This window comes from Balaenoptera acutorostrata, chromosome 11, assembly GCF_949987535.1.
Source record: "Balaenoptera acutorostrata chromosome 11, mBalAcu1.1, whole genome shotgun sequence".
In the NCBI taxonomy this organism is placed as follows: domain Eukaryota; kingdom Metazoa; phylum Chordata; class Mammalia; order Artiodactyla; family Balaenopteridae; genus Balaenoptera; species Balaenoptera acutorostrata.
In genome coordinates, this window is record NC_080074.1 from 58,672,743 (window position 1) to 58,681,303 (window position 8,561).

The 8,561-nt window shown below is 42.8% G+C and overlaps 1 long non-coding RNA gene across 1 annotated transcript; it reads left to right on the forward strand.

Annotated features, from left to right (window-relative positions):
* Window positions 1–1,026: 1,026 nt before the first annotated feature.
* Window positions 1,027–7,542, forward strand: LOC130709258 (uncharacterized). Its single transcript, XR_009009776.1, has 3 exons — window positions 1,027–1,246; window positions 1,954–2,276; window positions 6,462–7,542. It is a non-coding gene; the product is annotated as an uncharacterized LOC130709258 (long non-coding RNA).
* The last annotated feature ends 1,019 nt before the right edge of the window (window positions 7,543–8,561 follow it).

The following is an 8,561-nucleotide window of genomic DNA, read 5'->3' on the forward strand; positions in this document are numbered from 1 at the left end:
CATCAAATTATTATGTTGTACACCTGAAACTAATATAATATTGTGTCAACTACACATCAATTAAAATAAATGTGTGTGTATATATATATATATATATAGCTATGTTCTATAAATTTGCCACAAACACTGAGTTAGTGAATACTGACCCATTGCTCCTAGGAGAAATATAGGGTCAGGTTCCTGTGAGCCTCTGCTCACATTTTTGTCAACTGAGCAATACATAACCTTGTGTTATGTGTGTTTCTGTTTAAAGAAGCCTCATGTAATATATATTGTTGATGCATTAACACTGGACTCACAGCCAATGGCACCATAAGTCATGCCCGAACGAAGCTTATCTAACACACCTATTTTCTCCCTAAGACACGTCGTCGCCCTGTGGTGTGTCTTATGGAGACGCTTAGCCAGCACCTCAGCACTATGCTTCGGAACCATTTTAAACACCGAAATCGCCAACCAGTAAGCACACAAATGGAAACACATGTGCACTAAGCAGACCACAAACAGGACACTTGTTTACAATATGAAAGCTGAAACAGGAAGACAGAAGATCACCTCGTTTGACTTCAGCTGGGAACATCAAGCAACTCGAACTTTTCACTGTCATGGGCATGTCCATGAATGACCGCACAAGTGCCGCAGAGTATGGATTTGGGGGTTACAAATAAACTTTAGTGAGTGGGTGAATCCACAAGCAGGAAGTCCACAAATAATAAAGATCAACAGTGTCCGTATTCACCTGAGACACTGCTCAGTTTGGAGAAGATTTTTCACTTCAAATCAGTGGTCAGTTATTAAGACACAGTGAGGAAAGCCCACCCAGTTTGTGTGAGATCCATGACAAAGGCAGTCTCCATTCTATTTCCAGAGTCTCCAGAGAGGCTGGCAATAAAAGTTATCTTACTCATCGCCCTTTGTTCTGTAGGTTCCCCAGGAGTGAACTTGATGCTACAGCAAGACCGGAAGCTATGTGACTTGCTGGGGCGAGCACAGCCTGTCTGGACCGCCTGCAACTCGTGGTGGGGGCCACTGCTGGGATCAAAGTGTTCAGCCATGTGCCAAGGCAGGCTGACACAGAGCCTGTGCTAGAAGAAGTATGTCTTGGTGCAGTGGGGTGCAGGGAATCATGCAGATAACCGTGCAGAGGGTCAAGTGGGAAGAGTAAGGAGAAGGTGAAATATAAGAGAATGAAGCAGGAGCTGAGAGGATTTACAGCAGGAAGGCAAGGCTTCAAGGAGCTTCCAGGGTAAGTGTCAGCATTTAGACCACAAACAGAGAGCTCTGGAATTTCCACTCTCTGAGGTGTTTGGTATGTGAGTCCCAGACTAGGGAAAGTGACTCAGAGAGAATCATGCAAAACTGGAGAGAAATTTTATTTAATAAGTATTAAGGTTTGCTTATGCTTAATAGACCCTTAACTGTATGACTTCAAGAAATACAATCTGTATTTTGTCTCCGATGTAACAGTTTACAACAGACAGTGATAAAAATCATAAACATCTCAAACTCATCTGTCCAACCCGCAGCTTCCCAACCACCTGCAGAGATATACATCTATTTTGTTCCTAACTATTACCAAAAGGGGAAACTTTTAACTATCCGTTGGTAGCTCATTTCTGTGGTTTTACCACAGTAAGTCCCTATCCCAAGAATTTGCTTTTACTAATAATAGAACACTATTTTTATGACATACAGATGGCTATCCAAAGAACTCCCAGAAATTAATCAACTCTTAGTAAGTCACTTGAGAAAGGCCAATAAAGTAATTTTCTATCAAATGAGTACTTTCTCCACCAGAAATAGGGCTGCAAGATTCTCTTTCTCAACAAAGACAGTACAGAATGGAGGCAAAGTTTCTTTTTTGTTATTCTTTTAAAGGGTTCTCTAGACACTTCTTCCAAGACAGCTTTATTGTGTGATAATTATGTGTTTATATGTTTGGTTTTCCTCTAGATTCCAACCTCACTGAATGGAGGGACTATGCCTTGTTTATCTCAAGCACCCATCACACTGTTTGACAGTAAGTGCTCAAAAATGCTTTATGAAGGAATAAATACAATCATACGCCAGGTCTGCCTCCATCTACATGTGTTATCTTATCACCTACATTTTGTCTTCATTTAAGTAGCAAACAGGTGAGGAAGGGGTGTAAATCCAATGATTTCATCCTGCTCTAAAGTTCTCTGAGGATCACGTGAGCATCAAAGTCTGTCTGAACCCTGATCAAGATGTCTGCTGAGCTTCCTTTCCAGGCCAGATGCACACAAAGTACCAACGTGAGTATTGGAGAACTGCCCACTAAATCTACTTTGGTAATCTGTCCTAGATTGGAACCCTCTTCCTTTGAGGATAACATCCTAGAGATGATTCCACTGCCCAAGGAGACTCTGAAATAAAAAGCAGAGACCTTCCCCAAATCCCACTTTATGATTCGAGTATGACAGCTCAGGGTAGCTACTGATCTTCCTGTGCCCTCTTTTCCCTGGAAGTGATTTTATAGACTTTTCCGTATCCTAAGGGCAACCCAGAGCCAAAGAAGCATTCACTATAGCACTATTTGAAGTATGGGAAGAGTACTTGATGTGGAGTTTTAAGCCTAGGGTCCAAAGCCAAGTTCCATCTCTTTGGACAAGTCATTGGTTAAACTTTGAACTTCAGTCTCCTCATCTGTAAAGTGGAAATGATAACTATCTTGTTGTCAGGTACAAATAGAATAATGGATGTGAAAAGATTTGATGAACTAAAAAGTTATGCATGTGTAACTTAGTTCTATTAACTTAGCTCTAGCCACACAGGCTTTCTATCCGTTCTATAAATGTGTCAAGCTCATTCCTGCCCCAGGCCCTTTTCACTTGCTGCTCTTTCTACCTAGAATGCTATTTACTAGTTCTCTTCATGGTTAATTCCTACTTCAATCATGTCTCTACTCAAATGTTACCTCCTCAGAGATAACCTCCCTGACCATTCTCACTAAAATAGCACTTCCTGGTCTTTTTATCATTTTAACCTGTTTTATTTTTTCTTGATGGCACTTATTGACCATATTATGTTTGTTTGTTTATTGTCTCTCTCTCTCATTGAAACACAAGTTCTTTGAGGGCAGGGACTTTGTCCTCTGCTGTATTCCTAAAAGCTATAATGGCCCACACATAGTAGGTGCCCATTAAATATTTGTAGAATGAGTGAATGGATGTGCAAATATAAGCACAGGAATAAAAAAAGCTCTGATGATGAGATGCAGTTAAAAGCCAGAGAAGTAAAAAAGATGAACAGGAAAGTATTTGATCTGAAATGAACCCTAAAGCAGAATTTTAGAATTTTGTAAAGGAAGTTCTATGAATTTTTCCAAAAGCATAAATTAACAACATCTCAAATTTATAGATAGACTGTAAATTATTTGAGGACAAAGAACTTACTTTTATCTCTTTGTTCACCCCCTCTCCCACTGCCAAGCAGAATATCTAGTAAAACTAGATAAAATGTTAGTTTACTTGTTTACAGAGACATCAATACAATGCTTCTGACAACCTACTAGGGTATCGATCTAGTACTAATTCAAAGAAAAGATAATGGCTCTGAGACAAATTATAGACATTCTTTATGTCGCAATTATATTTCTTGGTGATGTGTTGCCTAAATAAACCCAGTGCTTGTAAAAAAAAAAAAATCTGCTAAAAATCACATTCTGGGGTAGAGAGGAGTGCTCAAGAATAGAAATTTATGGTGGGAAAATGTCTGTCCCTCCATGGATTTATTTCTTTCTTTCTCTCTTCTAGCTGTCACAACTTTTCAAGCTCAGTAAAGATGGTGATCAATTAGGGGAGGGGAGAAGGCAGGAGGGAAGATTAGAGGAGGAGAGAAGAGAACAGAATGTAAGGGGATGGAATCCACATAAAGCAGATGATTATGGCAGGAAATCTATGAGCCAGGAAGATCTGTATTGAATGTGTACCTTGTCAATGACTTATTGTAATGAAAGCCAACTGCACAAAGGATCTTGCAAGCTGTAGACAAAATTCATGGGGGAGTTATTTTAGCATGTGTATACAAATTCTTTATTTAAAGTATTAATTATTTTTAATCAATTCATTCTGCATGTATGTTTAAATACTGGCTGTGAACATATTACCAAACCACAGAGGTTTTATTTTAATTTATATTAATAATATTTGTATTATATTTGGGAGAATGACTAGGACTATTGTTCAGTTACTCCAATTTGTCAATATTTACACAGCCAAATCTATCAATTCATTTAAACAATATTTAATGAGCACCTACTACATTTTGAGAAGTCAGGGCAGGGGACTCAGAATACATGACTTGTTTTCTTTACCCACAAAGAACTTACACTGACGGGAAAAGAAAGCAGTTAGCAAATAACTGTGTCTAACAAATAACTGTCTGTACTGAGATCAGATTTGAGTTTTACAGCTACGAGTTTGTGTTTCATAGCTATGTGCAAAAAAGGCCTGGGGAGGTACCAATGGATACTCATAGACAATTTCAAAAAGAAGATACCATTGGCGCCTTGGAGGGCGTTCACCAGAAGGACAAAAAGGGAAAGGACATTCCAGGTAGAGGAGAAACCAAGAGCAGAGGTAGAAGTTGAAGTAATGAGTACAGGTAAGAGTAAAAAGGCAGAAAGGGCAAAGTGATAGTAAAAGAGCAGAGTGAGAAAAAAAAAGAGAGAGAGATCTGGTTTCAGACCTCCTAGAAGCACCAAGACCTAAGGCCTGGGCCAAGTGAAAGGAGACACAGCGCACAGCTACTCCAAACTTTCCATCCCCTCTTGCAGTTGCACTGGTGCTTGTGATTGGTCAGTGGACTATGGGAGGAAGTGGTGTGTGCCAATGTAGACTTGATGCATGAAATCACCTTACTCAACCTTCTTTCCTTGTCTTTCGGCTGGATGCCAATGCCCAAGGCTTCCTGAAGCCAGGCTGAAGATATATATGAGAGCCTCCATCAGCTTGAGTCCCCAGATGGCTCTTTGAAACAGAGTCCCTCACCCCCGACTACCTTTCCTACGACCATCACCTCCGTTAGACTAAGACATAATCAAAAAATAAATTTATTATGTTAAACCACTGAGATTTATCACAAAACTTAGCCTAGCATGATGACTTCAAAAAATTTTATTTCCAGTTACAATATAATACTAATAAGTAGGGATTTACATAACCACTTAAAGAGCCAGGGTACCAAGGTGAAAGAAAAACCACAGCTGGACTTCAGGAAGTTTGGGTTGATGGGAAATATAGGGAATTTCCTGCTGATAATCTCCCCTGACTACAGTACCAAAGCAGGTGATTTGCAGGAGCTACCCTGGAAGCTGCTGTAAATCTCATGTCTGCTGACTGCTGAAAGGTATGCCTGCAGCTGCCAACAGAGATAAATGGCTTTTCCCTTCTCCTATCTTCCAAATCTTGTGCAGTGCTTCTTTTTGGCAGAATCTAACCCGGAACCCTGCTGGAAGTAGAATTCTAAAAGGTCTAATTTAGTTGCTTCTACCCTGAGATGCAGAAGAGAGTTTGGAAGAGGAAGGAAGGAAGGAAGGAAGGAAGGAAGGAAGGAAGGAAGGGAGGAAGGGAGGGAGGGAGGGAGGGAAAGTCTTGAGTGGTTGACGTATAGTGAGTGTTAGAATTTGACAATGCTGAAGGCAGAGAACTTCTCTTTAGCAGGCTCTTTTAAGTTTCTTCATAAAAGCATAAGAGATTAAGGGAAAGGTGGGGAGATGTGCAAAATTGAACAATATGTTTCTGAAGCCACATTTCTAAGAAAAAATTCCTGCAGTGCAGGAAAGAAGGAAAACTAGCAGCCACATAGCTGCTAGGCCACCAAGGCCTGCAATACCCTGATCTTGGAAAGCCCTCCCTCTTTCCTGCCCATTACCACCTGCAGGGCATCACTGTATAGATTTCCCCCTCCTCCAGGAAGACTTTGGGGATTAAATCTAGAGATTTCTGAACAGTCCTTGACTCTGCCTCCTTCCACTATTTCTCATCTTCCCCTTGTTAGTAGGATGTTTTGCATGGATGTGTTGTAGACAGCACTGTGCCTCTCTTCCAGGAGGTTTTCCTTCCACATTTCCTGATAAGATAGTTCTAAACAAAAGAAGTGCTCAATTAATGTTAGCTAGAACTGTGCCTTCACATAAAAGGCACTCAGTAAAGGTTTTCTGAATGAAGAATGAACAAGCATGAATGAAATGCACCTCACCAAATCCTAACTAAATGTCTCACTTAGGGCTTGGAATAGTTTGGGCACTAAGAGTAATAGAGCTGGATGGGTATTCATCATTTGTCAATTCCAGTTGACCATTCATTCTCACTTTTGTTGGTGATAATAACTTTAGTTAGATCAAGAGCATTATTTTTTTGTTTTGCTTTTTAAAAATTGCATAAGCTTGCTTCAGACATGTTTTATCTGAATCTATTCCATCATATTTACATTTTTAGGGTTTGTGATACAATAAAATCAACAACAGCTTTGCAAATAAAAATTGCATGGCAGAGCTTCAAGATGGCGGAAGAGTAAGATGTGGAGATCACCTTCCTCCCCACAAATACATCAGAAATACATCTACATGTGGAACAACTCCTACAGAACACCTACTGAATGCTGGCAGAAGACCTCAGACCTCCCAAAAGGCAAGAAACTCCCCACCTACCTGGGTAGGGCAAAAGAAAAAAGAAAAAACAGAGACAAAAGAATAGGGATGGGACCTGCACCTCTGGGAGGGAGCTGTGAAGGAGGAAAGGTTTCCACGCACTAGGAAGCCCCTTCACTGGTGGAGTCAGGGGGTGGCGGAAGGGGGAAGCTTCAGAGCCACGGAGAGCGCAGCAACAGGGGTGCAGAGGGCAAAGCGGAGAGATTCCCACACAGAGGATGGGTGCCAACCAGCACTCACCAGCCCGAGAGGCTTGTCTGCTCACCCGCCGGGGTGGGTGGGGGATGGGAGCTGAGGCTCGGGCTTCAGTCGGATCACAGGGAGAGGACTGGGGTTGGCGGCGTGAACACAGCCTGAAGGGGGCGAGTGCACCACAGCTAGCCGGGAGTGAGTCCGGGAAAAAGTCTGGAGCTGCTGAACAGGCAAGAGACTTTTTCTTGACTCTTTGTTTCCTGGTGCACGAGGAGAGGGGAGTCAGAGCGCCACTTAAAGGAGCTCCAGAGATGGGCGCGAGCCGCGGCTATCAGCGCGGACCCCAGAGACGGGCATGAGACGCTAAGGCTGCTGCTGCCGCCACCAAGAAGCCTGTGTGCAAGCACAGGTCACTCTCCACACCGCCCCTACCGGGAGCCTGTGCAGCCCGCCACTGCCAGCGTCCCGGGATCCGGGGACAACTTTCCCAGGAGAACGCACGGCGCGCCTCAGGCTGGTGCAACGTCATGCCGGCCTCTGCCGCCGCAGGCTCGCCCCGCACTCCGTACCCCTCCCTCCCCCCGGCCTGAGTGAGCCAGAGCCTCCGAAGCAGCTGCTCCTTTAACCCCGTCCTGTCTGGGCGGGGAACAGACGCCCTCAGGCGACCTACACGCAGAGGCGGGTCCAAATCCAAAGCTGAACCCCAGGAGCTGTGCGAACAGGGAAGAGAAGGGGAAATCTCTCCCAGCAGCCTCAGAAGCAGCGGATTAAAGCTCCACAAACAACTTGATGTGCCTGCATCTGTGGAATACCTGAATAGACAACGAATCATCCCAAATGCAGGAGGTGGACTTTGGGAGCAACGATATATATATTTTTTTCCCTTTTTCTGTTTTTGTGAGTGTATATGTGTATGCTTTTGTCTGTGATTTTGTCTGTATAGCTTTGCTTTTACCACTTGTCCTGGGGTTCTGTCTGTCCATTTTTTGTTTCTTTGTTTGTTTACTATAGTTTTTAGAGCTTGTTATCATTGGTGGATTTGTTTTTTGGTTTGGTTGCTCTCTTCTTTCTTTCTTTTTTTTTATTAATTAAAAAAATTTTTTAATAATTATTTTTTACTTTAATAACTTTATTTTATTTTATTTTATCTTCTTCTTTCTTTCTTTCTTTTTTTTCTCCCTTTTATTCTGAGCCGTGTGGATGACAGGCTCTTGGTGCTCCAGCCAGTCATCAGGGCTCTGCCTCTGAGGTAGGAGAGCCAACTTCAGGACATTGGTCCACAAGAGACTGCCAACCTCCACGTAATATCAAACGCTGAAAATCTCCCAGAGATTTCCATCTCAACGCCAAGACCCAGCTCAACTCAACGACCAGCAAGCTCCAGTGCTGGACACCCTATGCCAAACAATTAGCAACACAGGAACACAACCCCACCCATTAGCAGAGAGGCTGCCTAAAATCATAATAAGGCCACAGACACCCCAAAACACACCACCAGATGTGGACCTCCCGACCAGAAAGACAAGATCCAGCCTCATCCACCAGAACACAGGCACTAGTCCCCTCCACCAGGAAGCCTACACAACCCACTGAACCAACCTTAGCCACTGGGGACAGACACCAAAAACAACGGAAACTATGAACCAGAAGCCTGCGAAAAGGAGACCCCAAACACAGTAAATTAAGCAAAATGAGA